The sequence below is a fragment of the Thalia democratica genome, chromosome 2 (assembly GCF_965202585.1).
Source record: "Thalia democratica chromosome 2, ktThaDemo2.hap1.1, whole genome shotgun sequence".
In the NCBI taxonomy this organism is placed as follows: domain Eukaryota; kingdom Metazoa; phylum Chordata; class Thaliacea; order Salpida; family Salpidae; genus Thalia; species Thalia democratica.
The window spans coordinates 87,006,000-87,026,144 of record NC_139166.1 but is presented as its reverse complement, the minus strand read 5'-3'; the positions used below and the strand labels follow the sequence as shown (position 1 = coordinate 87,026,144).

Here is a 20,145-nt window from a genome sequence, read left to right as displayed (position 1 = left end):
TCTAGCTATACACTATTTTATTATTAAATCTAAAATTAAATGTTGACTGATTTGTACCAGTTGAAATTAGAGGGATTATTTAAAAACTATGGTTATTGATCTGTTTTCGCTTGTAATTTATATTATATCCTAGACAAAAGTTTTCTTTAGAATAACGGCTACGTCCTTTTAGATGTATTAGATATTTTAAACGAAATTGATTTTGTAAATTTTTTTGATTTTTCAGTGAAATTTTCAAACAAGTATATTGCGTTATAAACAATCAGAAACAACTATAGGGATTTTCTTATAAAAAGAAAAGGCAAACTAAAACAAAAAAACCGTTAACTAATGAAACTTAAACATGAAATTAAAAAACTCAGTATAAAAAGATTAATATAACAATGGTGAGACAATTCTAATAACGAAAGTATAAGCTATATAAATCAAACAAGTGGGAAATAGTAAATACTGAAAGCTAAGAGTTGCTTAAAAAGATATAACTTACATATTAGTCACTGTAGGGACATCAATATGGTACGCAATAAATCTCAAAAATAAAGACTATAGTTTTTTGTTTAAAAACATCTATGATACTTCATTAAGCTAACGAAACTAAACTTTGTAATACTTGGACTTATAATGACTAGTTAAAATTCAACACAACTAATCTTTTAAAATAAATAGTAAAGTCTATTTGATAATACTTTAATTTAGAACATAAATGTATCAATAACTTTGTGGTATTAAAAAGATATAGTTAGTCTCAAAACACTAAGATAAGATTTTTTCCTGGGTTTAATTTGTTATCGTATAATTATCGATGTCTGTCAACTAAATTGTCTTAGCTATTTAATATAATGTACCGGTTTACACCAGTTCAATATATGGTATTTTACAGTCAGTAAACTATATGCCATCCTAAATTTGATGGTAATTTATTTAATGTTTTATAAATTAAATTATCATCAAAATAATAGTGACGTCACTAAAAAGTTAACAAGTAAGTTTTAAAAGCGATTTTTTTTGAGCATTTTGTATGAAAACTTTTTTTTTTATTTCTTAACTGTATGTAATATCAAAACTTTATTAAGAGATATACTCACAAAAGAATATGTTGAACTATAATGGAAGTGTTGCTTTTAAACCATATAGTTATTTTATTAACTTAAAACTTATCTGTGTAGAAAGAACTGTTTTATTAATCAGAGTTGGGCAAATATAAGGTATATAAACGCATATAGCCAGAACAACAATAAAAGCACATTTTAATTAATACTGGAAACTATACTGTACAGTTTTATAATATTTATCCAGAAATTTAATATAAAAATAAGGCTTTGTACAATTGTGTTATCGTAGTAAGTTACAAGCTGGTTTGTACCAGTTCAAATTTCTGTTTAAAGAATTATCCAACTACTCTAATGGTAATTTATTTTTATTATATGTTTAAGAAAAAAACTTCCCTCAAAACATTCTTTACGTCACTAAAAAGATTAAATGCACTTTATTAGTTAATATTTTGTTTAAAAAGGATGAGATTTGGTGTGAAAATTTTTGTTTTAATTCATTGATTTGTTACCAAAATCAAAAATTATGTTAAAATGCGTTATTTAAAAATAAAAAAACAATACCATGATTGTAAAAGTAAAAGTTACATTTTGCTTTGTAAAAAATATATTATAAAAGTATAATTTAATCATTTGTTTTAAATTATCAAGCTGAATTTTTGCTCAGCCTAATAGAAAGTAACTTGTTTAAGCGTGAAAATTTTATCATAATAGTTTAAACTATTCTGTTGTACAACAAGTATTTGTTTTAAAAAACATTTTTTTATCAAGCTAAGTCCATTTAATTAACAATAAGAGTTACATGTAACACATATTGAGTATATATTTGTATACAGTTATATATATTGTCAAAACATTTTTACAATGAAAACTATACAAAAGTTGTTTTAAAACTTTTAGTTGTGTTTGTTTGTGTAGCATTTGAAATAGTATTAAAAACTTCAAGTTTTATAGTTAGTTCAATAGCTAATTACATACTAGTCTAGTAATGGGTAGGTATCTTATTTGCACGAGCGTACAAAATTGCACGAGTGCACAAAGACACTTTTGCACGAGCAGGCAATTTTGCACGATGACAATTTTGCACGAATAAAGTTTTTTTTTTTATTATTTTTTTTTTTTTTAACAAGTATTTTTTTTACTATCACTCTTACTCTTAACCCTTACCGTTGGTCAGTAAGTATAATTTTTTTTTTGATGATAATCTTTATTAGTTATTTTTTTATTTTCATTCTAACAATCACTGTTACCCCTAACTCTTACCTTCAGTCAGTAACTTTTTTTTTCAAATTATATCTAGTTTTTTTTTTCTGTTTGTCCGCGCGGAGGGCCTAGTAGCACCGGCGGAACAGATACTGCCCTTGAGTCACTTAAGATCATCTTAATATACTCTTTCTTACAAGATAACAATATCAGAATATCAAATATTAGAATATAAATATAGGGAATAATGGATATCAATTACAATTACAAATACTAATAATAATAAGAAGAATATTTAATAGAATCTAATAATTCTAAATAACTGTATTTAAATACAGAGAACTTAAACTGTAACGTATTAAATCACTAATACATGCATGTATAACTTTGAAAATAAAAGAATTTGCTATATTATAAGTTTATTTAAATAACTTAAGTTAAAGATGTTTACTTATAGAATCCTGCCTTGTTATAGCCTATTTGTTTAATAATTTTAAATCAAAATTAGTTAGATGTTAAAAATATTAACTTTAAATAGAATTATATATTATGCAAGTATATATTCATAGTTTAAACAATATTACGCTAAGAAGATAGTTTGTATAACCAAACAGTTTCTTTATATTATTACGAGCTACTTGTATGCGTCAATGATGCAAATGAAGCTTAGGCTGGACAATTATATAAACGCAATTATTCGCTCTCAAACGTGTGGGGGTGTAGCTCAGATGGTAGAGCGCGCGCTTAGCATGCGCGAGATACCGGGATCGATGACCGGCACCTCCACTTTTAAATTCATTTTGCAACAAAATATAGGTATAAACTATAAAGTTTAATTTCTAGATTTTGATTTTTTGTATTTTATGCGGTGAAAGGTGCAAAAATTTTTTTTTAAAGGTAATAAATACAGTAATAAAAGGTATTTTAATGTTATAAACCGTTTTATATTAAACTAGTTGAAAGCTAAAATGATGTTTTTAGTATTTAAAAGAAGACCATTGTAGTTTAAAGGTAAGTTTTTATATAAAATAACTTGTTAACTAAATACAATTTCGCAGTTTTTTTTTGTTGCTTAAGAAATTTAGTTATAATGTGGTAGCTCACAAATTTTTAAGTAACATATCAAGGATTATGCTTATAAGTATTTGTTTAAGATACGAGTCAATAGTGAGTAAACTAATTAGTTAAGTCAGAGTAACTTGTATGTATAGTACTAAATTCTGATGAAGTAAAATCATGTTCTCATAAATTTTTTGAAGAAATGTTTAACTAGGTTTGAATGAATAAAAGTTTAATAATTCCAAGTCTATCTAATATGCAACCTTGCTAATTTAAAGTTTAAGTTGTTCATCACATTATAGTGAAAATTTCTCAGTATAACTTTATATGATAAGACTTTTGTTTTCTGTTAGTTAATTTTTCCAAAGTTTTTATTAGTAGAAAATTTTCATACAAAGTTATAACAATAAATTTTAATAGTATCTTCTTTATAAACACTTTTAAAAATTTTGAAAGAAGTGTTTTAACTAACAGTAACTCCTTATTATATAAACAAATATAAACGTTTGTTAAACAAGTAAAAATAAAAAAGATGCTGTAACCAGGATTCGAACCTGGGTTGTCACGGCCACAACGTGAAGTACTAACCACTTTACGATTACAGCGAAAAAGTAGCAGAGGATGGTTTCGATCCATCGACCTCTGGGTTATGGGCCCAGCACGCTTCCGCTGCGCCACTCTGCTGCTTGTAGTTCGTGCTAATTGCGTTTATATACTCAAAACTCGATACGCATCTAAACAAACTTTTATAGTCACTTGCCTAATCAACCAATTAAGTAGAATATTTATCACAGTTTACAAGCTAACTTATTATATAAAACTATTTTCTACTGTAAGGTAGTAATTAGTCATTAAGTTATTTTAGTTTCAATGTAGACTTCTATGTAACTTCAAATATCTTGTTTAAATAAAATTAATCATTTAAAACATTATGTTAAACTATTTGAACTTATAATTATTTGTCATATTAAGCAACATATGTTTAAAAAAAATGTGTTATCTATGTTAAAATAAACAAATAGATTAAACCAAGGTTGTTTATCTTAAGAAAAAACTTATACAAGCTGTGTTTAATGTGCATTTGAAATTATGAAATTAAGTCGTGTAAAACCATGGCAACAATTTACTGAGAATATTGAAACAAATAATCAACTAAAAAAGTTTTAGCAGTTTAGTAAATAAAACCTAAACCTTTTTAAAACTGTTTAAACATGTAAACCAAGTAAGCACAACACTTGCAGTTTTACTTAAAATGTAACTTTAAATTGGAGAATATGATTAAATTTGAAAATGTTACTTTAAAGTTTAATGATTGTGACTTTAATGAAGTTTTAAGCTTTAATTTAAAAATCACATTGTTTTTACTCGAAAAACGCTAGGTATTATTAACAATTGCTTTATAAATAACACTGTTGGTTATTCTACATAGTATTCTCATATATTAAGCTTTGCATATGAATTTGTAGTATTTCATAAAAACAAGTTAGTTTACGAGAATCGTTAAAAAAACTAGAAAGCATAATTATTCAAAACAAAGCTAGTTGTAGAAAAAAGCAAGGGCCCGTCCAAGATTTGAACCCGGGACCTCCCGCACCCTAAGCGGAAATCATACCCCTAGACCAACGGGCCACTTGTTGACAATCAACGTTTTGCGTTTATAAACTTCACTTGTTTTGTGACGTAATGATAAGATTTTTGATTGCATCAATAATCATAGCATCTGGTTTTAGTTGGTTTGAACTTTAAAATGCCTTCATCAACGAAAATTTTTATTATATGCAACTAAATATTTTTAAATAACATCAAAAAAACCAATAAATAAAAATTTATTGAAAATAACTAGTGCTTTCATTTAGCAAAATATATTTTACGGTTAGAATAGTTGCTTTATTTACCAAAATTAGACCTAGATACAAATTAATTATTTATTTATTTCGTTTGCAAGCAAAACTTGAAACAAAACTTTAAACGAGTTTATAAACCATTAGAAAGTTATACAAGTTTAAGAAAAAATGTAGGACTTACTTACATTGGTCTACTACTTTTCACTTACTATATTGAACATAAAAAAAATTCAAAATCACTAAACTTAATTTTAAAATATTTACACTTAACGGAGTTCTATTTTATATATAGTGCTCACAGTCACTACACTTTTCTATATGCTGCTTACCATAACCAAAAATTTAATTTATTTTAAACATAATAGAGTTTGTTTAAATTTAGACTAACTAAAATCAACTGAACACGGGTAAGCTATTCACTTGGTACAATTTGTACGTTTCCAAAAGAAAACTAGCTTATGTTTAAGCTTTGTTTTACAAAAATAAAGTTTATTTAGCACTCATTGTATAAAGTTTAAATAAAATTATAAGCTCAAAATATTTAGATTTGATTTAAATATGCAAACAAAGTTAAAGTATGTATACTAACAAAAAATAGAAAATATAAAAATTTAAAATGAAAAAAAAAGAAGAAGTTTTTTGTTTTAAAAAACCAAAATAAACTTTTTTTTTTTTTTATTAACAAGTTTTTTCTTTACAAAAGGTTATATGCTGCTAACCTTGTCTAAGTGAAAGCTTATTTTTTGTTGAAATCAATAAAAAAATTATTTTAAGTAATTACTTATAAAGTTATTACAACTGTGAGTATTTTTAAAATTTTTGGTAGCCTTGTTTTGAAAAGCTTGCATTTTAATATTTATCAATATAAACAAAAATCAATACAAAGTAGATACTTATGCACATTTAACCAGCTTATATAATTTTTTTATCTTAATAGTCCAAGTCAAGCATATTTATCTAGTTAGTATATAAGCATCAAACATATTAGTAATGTATTTTTATGAAATTATTTTTAATTAAAATTTAATTTGAATGCTTCTTGTTTTTAACACTACAAAAGTCAAAAATACTTAAACAAAACACAATTTATTAGTTAAGCATACAAGTTAGTGAACTTTAAGTTATGTTTGTTTACAACAAAGCACTAGTAATAAGTTCAAGCAATAATGCTGTTAGCTATTAAATGCTTACACATTTATAAACGCTATGTTGTGCTTATCGTCATCTGTCAGGATGGCCGAGTGGTCTAAGGCGCCAGACTCAAGCGAAATGCTTCATCGCAACGCGATGCTGAGTGTTCTGGTCCACAATTGTGGGCGTGGGTTCGAATCCCACTTCTGACACTTTTTCGATAATTTTTGCTCTAAATTCCTGTTTTAGCAATAAGCTAGTTTCAATTATGTTTTGCAAGTTAGTTTCAGTTTATTTCCAATTTTGAAATACTTACAAACTTCGTTTTTTGGTATTGACCAACACTATACTATACTGTTTTTTTCATTAGTTCTAAGCCTAATAAGTTTAAAATTTCAAAAACTTTTGATCGAAATCAAAACTACTTAAAACGTTATGTTTTGATTTGTTTAAAGATTTTTTTATTTTGAGTCAAGTGATTTTAGTTGCATAAATTAGTTTATAAGGCTATGTGCTTTAATTACATTTTAAGTATTGGGGTTAGGTTTTCAAAAAGCTTTTAAAGCAATTGTACTGTTTTTTTCCTTGGAATAATACTGTTTAGTTAGACTAACTTAGAAGAAAAAAAACATTACTGGTACTTTGTTATAATTAAAAATAACATAAAATTTATTAACTTATATACGCCTAACTAATGAATGGTATTTTGTTCAAACTAATACATTTCGACAAACGAATATAAAAATATACTAAACAACATCAACTACAGATGATATTTTGTATACAAAACTAGAAAGCTTCAAAAAAAGTAAACTTCCTTTAATTACACAATTAAAACTAACGTAAAATGATAGTTAAAAAAGTTTTCAAAACTTTAAAGTAGTTGAAATATTTTCATTAACTTATGTATACATAAATTAGAGCTTTATTAAAAATAAAATAATGAAAATACTTCAACTACTTTAAAGTTTTGAAAACTTTTTTAACTATCATTTTACGTTAGTTTTAATTGTGTAATTAAAGGAAGTTTACTTTTTTTGAAGCTTTCTAGTTTTGTATACAAAATATCATCTGTAGTTGATGTTGTTTAGTATATTTTTATATTCGTTTGTCGAAATGTATTAGTTTGAACAAAATACCATTCATTAGTTAGGCGTATATAAGTTAATAAATTTTATGTTATTTTTAATTATAACAAAGTACCAGTAATGTTTTTTTTCTTCTAAGTTAGTCTAACTAAACAGTATTATTCCAAGGAAAAAAACAGTACAATTGCTTTAAAAGCTTTTTGAAAACCTAACCCCAATACTTAAAATGTAATTAAAGCACATAGCCTTATAAACTAATTTATGCAACTAAAATCACTTGACTCAAAATAAAAAAATCTTTAAACAAATCAAAACATAACGTTTTAAGTAGTTTTGATTTCGATCAAAAGTTTTTGAAATTTTAAACTTATTAGGCTTAGAACTAATGAAAAAAACAGTATAGTATAGTGTTGGTCAATACCAAAAAACGAAGTTTGTAAGTATTTCAAAATTGGAAATAAACTGAAACTAACTTTTCAAACACTTTTTATAGACTCTCAAAAAACTAACACCAAATAAAATTTGGAGTAGCTTAAAAAAAAAACATATACATTAAGATTTGTTATATACAGCTAATTATTTGTTAATAGCTTAAAAACATATTAGTCACAACTTTCAGGTAAAGTTATCGCTAAAAAATATTTAAAACAAATATTAAAAATAATAAAACAAACCATCGCAGTTTAAACCATCTCCAACATATCCATCGTTACAAATACACTTATAACCGTCGAAATCACTCATGCATGAAGCGTGTTCACTGCACGCGTCGTCGTCATGACTACAAAAGTCAATTTCATCTGTGTTTGACAAGCTCAATTGAGAAAATATTTAAACTTTTAAACTTGTGTGTTTGCTTTACAATAAACGCATGAAAGTTAAAGCAGGTTTTTAACATCACTTAACATACAAACAATTTGATATTTTCTCTATGTATCTTTTGAAAATTTTGTGCTTGTTTTTAGTTTAACTTTATGATTTGAGAAAATTTTAATGTAAGACAGTTTTTAAACTTGTGTGTTTGCTAAAAATGTGTACTTTAAAACACGTTTTTCAACATAAATTTGTAAGAAAATACTTTGATAGTTTCTGAATGAATTTTTGAATTTTTTTTTTTTTTGGTAATATTTAAAAAAATTGTATTCTAATAATTTTATGCACTTTATTTTTAGTTTAACCTCAATATTTTTGTAACTGAGTTTAATAAATGTTTATTGTTTATTTCATCAAGTAATTTGCTTGTTTAAGTAAGCATGCACACATTTTGAAATTTTTTATTATTCAAAACTGTTTTAATAAAACTTCAAACTAAATATAAAGTTAAAAAAAAATGTTACAAATGCAAATACAAATTTTATAAGTAAAATTTAATAACTTGATGTTTATTTCTTCTAGATAGTGTCTAAAAAACTTTAAAGCAATGTAACTTTTGTCAGAAAGCTTTTTTAAGGCAATCCAATAACAAAGCTATGCAATTACTTGGATTTTTAAGAAGTACATACTTTGTTTTAAAACTGAATGCTTTTATTTTTTTCAAAAGTTCATTAGTTTGATATCAAAAATGGTATAGTATTGAAACCTAACAATATAAATTTTTAGACCATTTTTTTTTTTCGTTTCAAAAAAACTTTCATTTTTTATGGAAGTTTAGAAAATTAATAGTTCTTGTAGAACAGTTTAACGCTTAAACACTTATCTAATACATAAAAAAATGTTTTTGTATTTATGAAACTATACAGACGCTAATTTTACAATACAATAACTCAATTTTATCGATTAACCTCTGAATGAAAACTGACTTTCACCGATAATTTTTCGCATCCAGTCCGCATACTCAGAAACCCTGGTGTATATTCCTGGGTACATGGGTCGCGCACACCCGTACCCAAAGCTGGTTATTCCGTGCAAGTACGGTTTGCCGTCCTCGTAATAAGCAAGTGGTCCGCCGCTGTCACCTTGGCATGAGTCGATTGTACCGTACGCTTTTCTGAAAAATAATTAAAATGTAAAGAAAAAACTTTTTATGAACGCAAACATTTAATAGTCATCATATTTAATAGTCATTTTGTTTGTTTTTTAAAGCTTGACAGCAAAATTGACAACCATTAAGCCTCTAATTTTAAACAAGGTTCGTTAGAGTAAGTTATCATATTTATTTAAAAGTAAACTATTTAGTATAAATCTTTATAAAATCACAGTTACCATCTTTTACCATCTTTTAATAAAAATAAAACTTACCCAGCACATAATGATGTATAGATCATTTCAAATATCCTATCCAGTTTAGAGTACCAATCTTCACATTGCTGGTTGCTAAATACTTCTACATTTGCTTTCTGCAACGTTTCGATGATTGTCCTCCTGTTTCAGTTTTTTGTGTGTTTTATTTAAATTATTAACAGTAGAAAAATGTTTTATAAAAACTTAGAATACTTAAAAAATTAATTATAGTTTATAAAAGTTTAAAACTATAACTGTTTTGTACAGCTACAACAAAGTTATTAATAGTTAGTTATTAAAAGATTTAACATATGCAAAAAATATTAATTTGATTTCTAAGCTATAACAAAAAATATACTGTAGTAATTAGTACTTGTATAACTTTTTTTGCAAGGTAATCAAATAACTAACTAGAATAAAAAATGTTACATATGCAAAAGTATTAGTTTGTAAGCAGCTACAACAACAAAGTACTATGTAAAATTAGAACTTGAATTGCGTTTTGCAAGGAAAGCTAATAACTAATTAGAGAAAAAACAATTATTAAACAAACAACCTTCAGAAAGGGCGCCAAACCCAGTAATGACACAAGTACTTCCCACAGGAATGTCGACACCTTGGGGTGGCAAGTTAATTTTGTCAATATATTCGTCAAACTTTAGTTTTGTCCTCAGTTTCAATAGTGTAATGTCTTTTCCTTCGTTGGGATCAGTATACCCTGTGTAACATTTTATTAGTTGTTTAACTTGGAGTTTTTCAAAGCATTAACAAGTCTTTTTTGTAAGCAATGTAAGTTTAAACAAGATTTAAATACTTTTATACAGAGACTTAAACTACTGTTTAAAGCTTGTTTAGTTTTAAAACAAGAAGAAAAAATCTTAGAAAATATAAAAGTTTTAGATATTGTCCGACTTTAAGTAAGGCTTGGAATTTTAGTTCTAGCAGTGCACCTATTAAGCTTAACACTTTAATCACGAAACTTATTTTAATCTATACAGTTAACAGAAAATTAAACAATTTATTACGATGTACTTCATTAAATAAAAAGTAAAATAAAACCTGGGTACTCGATTTTCCGTGCAACATTCACAGTTTTTCCGTTTTTACCTCGATTAAGGTCATCAAAATTCACAAAACCGACTGCCACTAACATAACACTGGCCGATTTGCTGAAATATTACAGCAATGTGTTTTATTACATTTTAAAACTTTTCTGGTAATAATAGTACATAAAGCATAAACAGTATAGACAAAAATTATCTGTTCAAGCGGCATATTATAACTTAAATTTGTTGCAAAATACTAAAAAATCATACACTGATGAACTTAAAACTAGTAGCAAACTGCATTTTTGAACGCAATAAACGAATAAACAAATTTAAAGTCCATTTTTCTTTTTTGATAGTTTGATTGAGTAATTAGTTTTCAAATTAACATGCATTTAATTATTAACTACTAATCAAACAACCCACCCAACAGTACAGTGTGTAGCAGTGACCACGCACTCATCACTAACAATTGAGCACCCACAACTGCTAGCCATTGTCATGGAAACCCTTATTTGCAGGTAGCATTGGTACGGGTATTCCCCCAAGTAAGCGTCCGTCCCTCCCACTATCTTGCTCGTCATGTCGTCATCTGGGTTTCTCAACCACGGGACTTTCCCTGAAAAATAAAAAGTTGGGGACTTTCCCTGGAAAATTACCAAGTTATCATTGAAATATCACATTTCCAAAATTTTAATTTTCATAAAATATGTTATAAATTATATATTTATATTTATACAAACATAAATTGCATCAGTTAAAATATTGTTTAAAAATGTAGCTCATATTCTTATAGTAACTTTAATTTTAACAACTTATAATTTTTTAAGCAAGATAACTAAAATTCAAATTAAAATGCCTTTACAAAGCTATAAATTTACTTCTAGTTTAGATTAAAGGTTAAACTTCCAACTGACCTGGTTTAACTACATTGGATGAGTTGTTTTCACTGACAGTAAGCTGGACAATTGCTAAAAATGTTAAAACAAAAAGTTTCATTTCCATTATTTGTAAAAATGTGTTTAGCTCAAAAATCTGTTTTAAAACTGAATAATATTTCGTTGAAATTTAGTTTCATTTTACAAAAAAGCTCTAAACAAACAAAATATAAAAGTTTATAGCTCATCTTAACATGTTTCTTTCGATTACATATTTACAAGTTTTTTATGACAAAATAAGCTATAAATATAACAAACATGTATTTTTTGTTTACTTAATGACTATTTGGTTGAACTTTTGAGAAATTTAAAATGAACTAATAATCAATTTTGTATAAATTTAAAGAAGTTTAAAAACTCTTATCATACAAAATCAATTTTTAACAAAAACAATAAGTTATTTTAAAGTGAATCAGACGACTTTAGATTAGTATAAAATTAATCAGTAGTAGTAGTAGTATAAACTTATGTTAAAACTACAGTAACTGATGAAGTATAAATTCAAGTAAAAATTGATTTGAAAAAACTTGTATCAACTAGATTTGAAGTTATGGTTTATTTGGTTTAGATGTAGCTGTTGATAAACTTTTGTGATGTTTTGAACAGAATTTCTTATATACTTCTTTTTCTTAAGTTTGTTTATAAGTTGTAATATTTATTTTATTGTTTGTTCTTCTACATTTTTTATTTGTTTCAAGTTTTTTAGATAATAAATTAGAATGGTTTTAAGTATTTTCAATTAAAAACAGTATTGATACATAGTTGTTATTTTTAATAGAACAATTTGTTAGCCAGTTTCATTAGTTAAATAATTATTATTAACAACTAAAACTGTTAAGCTATAAGAAGATAAGTAGCTTTTATGTGAAAAGTAATCAAGTTATTAAATAGCTGGTGAAAAGTAACATGAGCTTTATTACTTCCTTTGCGCATATGAAGTAAGTTCACCGATAGATTTGAACTCGCCTTTATCAAGTTTATAAACGCAATAATTCGATTTTAAACGCGTGGGGGTGTAGCTCAGATGGTAGAGCGCGCGCTTAGCATGCGCGAGGCACCGGGATCGATGCCCGGCACCTCCACCTCATTTTATTAGTTAATTAAACTGCACTATATCATTATAACCTTCCTCTCTCTATAAAATACAGGCGTTTTAATTTTTCCAAAAAAATACAACCAAATGAAAGCACAGACTGAGTTAAAAACTTATGCTTATAGAGCATCTAAAAGCATTTTTTGAGAGAAATTAAACTTTCTATAATTTTCTGATCAAACTTAACGCGGTTCATTGAATATGGCTGGGAAATAGTTGGTACCACAACGTACTGTGCTGCCTGACAGCTTCTTGGACGTCCTCGCTACTCAAATTTAAGACAAACAAAACACAAACAATTTGAAACATTAACACTAAACCGTATTCAAATAGAATTGAACTTAAAGTTTAAAAAAACTTGTTAACTACAAGGTATAGTTTGAAACAGCTATATTGTAAAGCTGTTAGATGTAAACTTAAGGTGTTGTATTGTAGTACTGTTTATTAAAAAAACATTTATTTAGTTAAAGTGTTAAGCCAAGTTTTTAGTAAATGACATAACGAAAAGATAAATATTTTTTTTCTGAAACTGAAAAGTTAAGTACATGTGTTTAGACAACATTGAATAACTTCAGAAAAATATATTAGTATTAGTTAATTAAACCAAATTCAAGTATGACAAAGCTTCCAAGTAGTTTATAATTTTTCAAGCAATTATGTATTTTTCCCTTACAAAGTGTTTTAATCACTTGAAAACTTAAATAATTAACGCACTTTTAATAAAGAATAAATAAACGCATTAATATAATACTATTTATCCAGTACTTAAAATGTTAGGAAAAAAAAGTGCTGTAACCAGGATTCGAACCTGGGTTGTCACGGCCACAACGTGAAGTACTAACCACTATACGATTACAGCGAGAAAGTAGCAGAGGATGGTTTCGATCCATCGACCTCTGGTTATGGGCCCAGCACGCTTCCGCTGCGCCACTCTGCTGTTTATTGTTCTTGGTAATTGCGTTTATATACCTCTAAATTCGCTGCGCGTCTCCTAATGCTAAACACACACTTAATCAGCTAATTAAACTTAATCAGCTAAAAAGTTTAACAGCTTATTATAGTTTACATGTAAACAAAAGTTTGAAGCGTTTTTAAATTTTTGTAAATGAACAAAAAAACTCAATTATATTAAAAACTTTAACCTAGTGTAATGGTAAATTTTACATGTTTATTAGCTAATTTTAATAATATTTTTTTAAGAACATGTAAATTATTAAAACTTTAAAAGTTTTTAATAAACCTTAAAAATCTTTTATAAACAATCATAATTGTGCAATGTTTAAAATAAGTCTAATTTTAGAAAAAAATATTTTGTCGTACTATCACAAGTTTAATTGTAACTTAAGTTTTTGGCTTCAGTTGTTATTTATTTGTTATTGATTTTTTTTGTTTATAGAAAAGAAAATTGCAGTAAAATATAATAAACTAAATACATATAACATCATTGGAACATAACTGAATTTCATAGATATTAAAGATTAGAAAATTTCCACTGATGAAGTAAACTTAATTTAGTTTTCAGTTTCTATGAACTGAAATAAAGTTTAGAAATACTGGAATTAAAACTTAAGCTTAAACCTAACAAGTTTTTTCATAACAGAAATATTTTAACTTATCTTGAAAACTAGGTGGGTTTAAAACTTTGCAACATTTTCAAAATAGTTTAACTTATTCTTTAGATAGTAAACTTATTAACTAATATTCTTATAAAAGATACAGTAAGGATTTTAAGCAAAAAGTTTCAAATAAGTTACAACTTTTTTATACAAAAAAATTTGCTTGTAAAGTACATTTGAACTGTTTAGTGACGTAACGATTATTTTGATGAAAAATTTATTAATACTACATAAAATAAGGAACTATCAATTTAGTGCTTTATGTGTAGATAGTCTAATCCTTCAAAAAAATTTAAACTGGTGCAAACCGGTATACAGTTTATGTGGCCAGTGATATTTGTGTATCTTGTAATAGTTTTTGAAGAAGCTATAAAAGTCTTAATATCCTTTCATTTTAAATCGTTTTGTGTATAGGAAGTAATTATTTGAACTTTTAAGCCAATAGTTAATGTTTACTATCTTCTTTATGCCTTCAATGTTAATTCTATTTACATTGATGAGCTTATTGAGCGGAATACTGTTTGCGAAACACTCGCTTTATTAAAGTATAGTTTTAATTTATCAAACTGATTTTTATTTGCCAATGTTACAAGTAAAAGTTGTTTTTAGAGCAAACCTCTTAACTTGGTTTCTGCTTTCAAATATACAGCAATAAACTCATGCAAAATCTTTTAAATCAAAATCACAGCTTTTTCAAACAGAAAAATTCGCTTAAAATGCATCTAAACTTAGTAATGACGTTGCCATTGTTGTAAAGGACAAATACTTTATAAGACAAAGAACAAATCACTAGCAATCCTTTGCGTTTAATAATTTCCTAATGGCTAGTTTAGCTTTAAATTTTAACTGATGTAAACCAGTTTATCAAACATAGAACTTTATTTGTTGCTGGATTTTTTGTGGCTAACAGAGATTTCATTTTAGTATGGGCTTTATTTAAAATCTATGCATTTTACTGACTGTAAATACCGTAATGATATTGATCTTGTTCAAAAATTTCACTGAAAATCACATTTTTACACAAAAAAAAATCGCAAATTAAGTACATCTAAACTGTTTAGTGACGTGATGATTATTTTTTTGGAAAAATAGTTTGTAAGGTAGAAAATAGAAACTGGCTTTTGCTAATAAGGAATATGTTTTTTAGCCGGTATCGTTGAATGCAAATTTGAGCAGGTGAAAACCAACATAAAATTTATTAATTCATTACTAATTATTTTGGTAAATGTATTTTTAACATAAAACTTTACTAGCAAACTTTTATAATAGTAAATTTAAGCGTTAGTTGTAAATTTAATGAAAATTAATTTGAAGAATAACATGACTGCTTAATACATAGTAGGTTTAAAACTCTTATGCCAAATTGCTATGATAATTGCAACGAATATTTTCATTGTTATTCATATTTAAACAAGTGGCTTTACTAAGTGTTTTTATTATAGTTAAGTTTTTATTTTTAAATAGTACACGTTTTAATTAGATTCTTATTTGGACAAAAGCAAATAAACTCATGCAAAAACTTTCAACTCAAATGTTTTAACTTTTTCACACAAAAAAATGTTTCGTTCAAAATTTGCGTCTGAACTTTGTAGGGAAGTAAACACAGTTTTTAATGAAATATAATCAAAATAATAGATATGAACAAAAATATAAGCTGTAGCAAATTGGATCAGGTACATCATCATGACTGCAGCGCTAAATACAAATTTGAACTGGTGCAAACCAGCTTACGTTTTAATATGCAGCCTTAAGATAATTTTATTCTTAATGCTGCATATTATTAGATTAATATACAGCATCAAGATAAATAACCATGTAGCGCTATAAAAGGGATCGACGGGAGACTTAAGAGTATTAGCCACTACTGTATTAAAAGGTGCTTGAATTTTTTTTTTGTTATTTTAGCCCTTATCAAAACGCGACTTACAACCCTTAGTCCGACCCCAACTCAGGGGTCGGCAGCCTTTTTAAGCCGCGAGCTGCACTTTACAGGATTTCTTTTTCCGCTGGCAGCAGTTGTTTTAAAATGATTGTAGTAAGTAATATAAAAACACTGTATCTAAACAAAATATGTTTAAACAGTCAATAAAAGAGCACTTTAATCTGTCGATTGCCGCTAGTATTGCTACAAACTCAGCTAACACTTTCAAGCCTCCCGGGTCGGCTGATTATTATAATTATCAAGCAAACTTTTCAGATAAAACATTTTGCTGTTTGCAGTTATAAAAAACAAGGTTATGGTAAAAAATAAACATTAAATAAAAATGTGATAAAGAAAGTAAGAACTGGTAATAACTAACTATTAAATAAACAGCCTAATTGTAAGTTATGATCCACAATTAGTTTTTGTTGTTTTAAAAGGTATGTTTATAACTGAGAAGTGTAAAGCAGGCCGTAGTTTGCCGACCCCTAAGCTAGTATAACATATGTGCCTATATTAAATTTACGAGTAAAGTTTATTTTACAATTAATAACACATCTTTGTGCTATAATTTTTAGAAAAAATATATAAACGTTAGTCGTCAATGGAATGAAATTGATTTATAACATAAAAGTTCAAAAACACAAAAGTTAAATTTTTATGCCGGTTGAACGAATTATCATTGCATAAAAAGTTTAGTGTACATTAAAAAACTATTTATACTATATATTTACCTTAAAATTATTTTTTACAAATTTACTTAACAAAGCTTTTAAACATCTTAAAAGCTTCTGCATTAAACTTAACTTTTTTTAGACTGAAAAATAATCAACATAATCTATTAAATATAAGTATTTTCACTCTTATTCATATTTAAACAAGTGACTTTACTCAGTGATTTTGTTGTAGTTACTTTTTATTGTTTTTAATAGAAAACAGTTTTAATTCCGATTTTGATCACAGCAAATGAATCATGCAAAAAAAAAATTCATAAGTTTTAACTTTTTACACAAAATGAATTTCGCTTAAAAAATACAAACATTTAAACTTGGTAGTGACGTAATCATTCTTTTGAAGAAAAATAATTTTTATAAAATATATAAGTAAAAGTTACAAACAAATTTTTAATGTATAGTTCAAAGGACATTTCATTGAATGCAATTTTTAACTGGTGTTTACCAGCTTACATTTACACAGCACTTTTTTTTAAGGCAATACTAATATATGTTTATTTTTTAGGTAACTATAAAACTTTACTAACTAATATAATCAAGTACATTAGGATGAACGATTTTAATGTTTCTTTGGAAAAAATGTCAGTTTTAAACATACATGACTAATAAAACCATAGTAAAAGTTTATATGCTGTTTTCAACGAATGGTTTTTACTTTAAATCATATTTAAACAAGTGGCTTACTATTATGTCAGCTATATTAGCTATTATATTTACAATTATTGAAAACTTGTTGTGTTGATAAAATTAAAAGGACTTTATTGATTAAAAATGTATGAATTGTAAATACCCTAGGGCCTAGAACATATCATTTTTATTGAACAAGTATGTTGTTATAATAAAAAGAAAGTTTATACTGCTAAAAAAAAAAACTTGCATAAATGAAAGTGTATAAATTGAAAGCCAGCAATAACAAAAAGAAGCTTAATTGCTCGATTAAACATGAAAATAAATTTTTGAAAAAGGAGCCTGACAGGGGACTTGAACCCCTGACCGTTGGATTAAAAGTCCAACGCTCTACCGACTGAGCTAGCCAGGCTCACGAACGGAGTTAGTTTTTAGCGATTATAAAGACAAGTGTTATTGATGTGAATTGAAACTTTGTTTGGATAAGACTCATTGAAATATGTTGAAACAAATTTGCTCAAAGATTACTTTGCATTTGATAGCTTTTGAGCTATTGTTTCAACTTGAAATATCCAGATGTCTTTAAATGAGCTATTTACTTAAAATAACTTTATTGAAAAGCTAGGATAAAATGTTGAAACAATAATTTTTAATAAATATCTACATATGGGGTAAATTAAAAATAAAACAATAAACTATTGTTTTTTAATTACTTAACACAGCTTTTCATCAACTAATGAACTTCTGCTTTAAACTTAACTTTTCTATAGATTGTAAAATACTACACTAGTTCTGCTACATCTAAAACAAAAGTATTTAAGTTTATAAAAATAAAATTTGTTTGTAATACGAAAAACACATACTATTAATGTTCTATAAACAACTGCATTAAAAAATATCATGATCAAGAATTAAAACACAACTAAGTTTAAAATAACTAGACTTATTAATATAAAGTATGAATTTAAAACTAAAAGTTAGTGCACAAATAAAAGTTCAAGGAAGTTAATAATAAAATATTTTCATTGTGTTATTACAATTGTTTTACTTTTATACAAATTAATAAACTGAAATTATTCTTAAAAACTATTTAATTATGTGAAATAATCAAAATACCCAGAGTGCTTACATAAACTGTTTGTATAATTATAAATTTAATCAGAAGAAATATATTTCATAAACACGCTTTTTAAGTTCGCATTTAAAACGGTTTATAATACAATTATCAGTCGTTTTGAAAAAGTTACCATTAAATTATTCAGATTTAGAATTTAAGATTGTTAATATCTATTATTAATTCTTTTAATTAAATAGTTTTCAAACTTTGCAAGTCTAATCAGTTTTTAGGTAAAAGCTATTACTCTAAAAGTTTACATCTTATGAATATTTTTTTTACACAGTTAGTTTAAATTCAAAGCATGGGTCAAAACTTAAAGTAAATTATTAAACTGTAAAATATATGATAAAATAAACTTACTAATAAGATTTAATAACTTTTTTATTTAACTGAGTTTAAAGTTTTTTCGTCAGGTAAAACTTCTAATAAATATGTACTTAAAATATTTATACATTAAGAAAATTATTAATTTTATTTAACTGAGTTCCTTTCAAAACTTTAACAAATAAAAAGAAAACAATTACTCAGTTTGTAGCAAGTATTTATAACTTTTTTAAAAGTCTTCAAAGTTTTAAATCTTAGACTAATTTTTTCAAATCGACGTAACATGAATTTGTAAGTTCAGTCAGTAAGAATTTATTGAGTTCAATTTAATAAATTCAATACAAACTATATGTTAGTTTAAAACGGTAAGCTGTATTATAACTTGCATTACATTATTCAATTTTTAATCCTTAAATAAAGTGTTTAAACAGTTAAGTTTGTATACAAACCTTAGTACACAGTTTGAATTTATTAAAACAAAGTATAATATGAACAAGTAACCACAGTTTAACAAAACATGTAAAAAAAGTATTGCCAAAAATGTTTCAGAAAATAAAAACACAGTGCTAAATACAATTGTAAAAAATCCATATCTTTATTTGAAAACCATATTTAAAAAAAGTTTATCTAACTTAAACAAAACTGAGTGTTATTTAAACCGAACCAAATTCCTTAAAATCAGTAAAATTAAAAGGTTTCAGCTGTAAATTTCAAGTTAAAACAAATTAAAACCAACAGGCAAAGTAGTAATTTGTAAGCTTAAAACTTGTAACTTTTTTAAACAGCACAAAACGAAGTAGTATAACTAAATGCTCACAATAAATATGTGAAATATAATTTACCATATATGGGCATGTGTACGAGTTATTACCATATATGGCAACAAGTCCACTTGTAATGTATTATAAACACATTTGATGAAGTTATACCTTAAAAAAGACAAAAACAAAAAAAGATCTAAATAACAAGAAAAGCTTAAAACATATAAATTTAATAGTTAGTGCTAATTTTATCACATACTTTATCACATTTATGACCGTACATGACCTTTAGTTTTAGTAACTTAGACAAAATTTTAACAAAAACCTTGTAGGTTTTATAACACGAATCAAAATAACACAAATAAAAAGAAATA

At 26.0% G+C, this 20,145-nt stretch overlaps 6 non-coding genes across 6 annotated transcripts; 2 read left to right on the top strand and 4 right to left on the bottom strand.

Moving 5' to 3' along the window:
- Positions 1-3,923: 3,923 nt before the first annotated feature.
- Trnam-cau (transfer RNA methionine (anticodon CAU)) lies at positions 3,924-3,995 on the bottom strand. Its single transcript has one exon. It is a non-coding gene; the product is annotated as a tRNA-Met (tRNA).
- Positions 3,996-4,868: 873 nt separating this feature from the next.
- Trnap-agg (transfer RNA proline (anticodon AGG)) lies at positions 4,869-4,940 on the bottom strand. The gene has a single exon. It is a non-coding gene; the product is annotated as a tRNA-Pro (tRNA).
- Positions 4,941-6,382: 1,442 nt separating this feature from the next.
- Positions 6,383-6,498, top strand: Trnal-caa (transfer RNA leucine (anticodon CAA)). The gene is made up of 2 exons: positions 6,383-6,420; positions 6,453-6,498. It is a non-coding gene; the product is annotated as a tRNA-Leu (tRNA).
- A 6,089-nt stretch (positions 6,499-12,587) lies between these two features.
- Positions 12,588-12,660, top strand: Trnaa-agc (transfer RNA alanine (anticodon AGC)). Its single transcript has one exon. It is a non-coding gene; the product is annotated as a tRNA-Ala (tRNA).
- Positions 12,661-13,458: 798 nt separating this feature from the next.
- Trnah-gug (transfer RNA histidin (anticodon GUG)) lies at positions 13,459-13,530 on the bottom strand. Its single transcript has one exon. It is a non-coding gene; the product is annotated as a tRNA-His (tRNA).
- A 4,378-nt stretch (positions 13,531-17,908) lies between these two features.
- Trnak-uuu (transfer RNA lysine (anticodon UUU)) lies at positions 17,909-17,981 on the bottom strand. The gene has a single exon. It is a non-coding gene; the product is annotated as a tRNA-Lys (tRNA).
- Between the last annotated feature and the right edge of the window lie 2,164 nt (positions 17,982-20,145).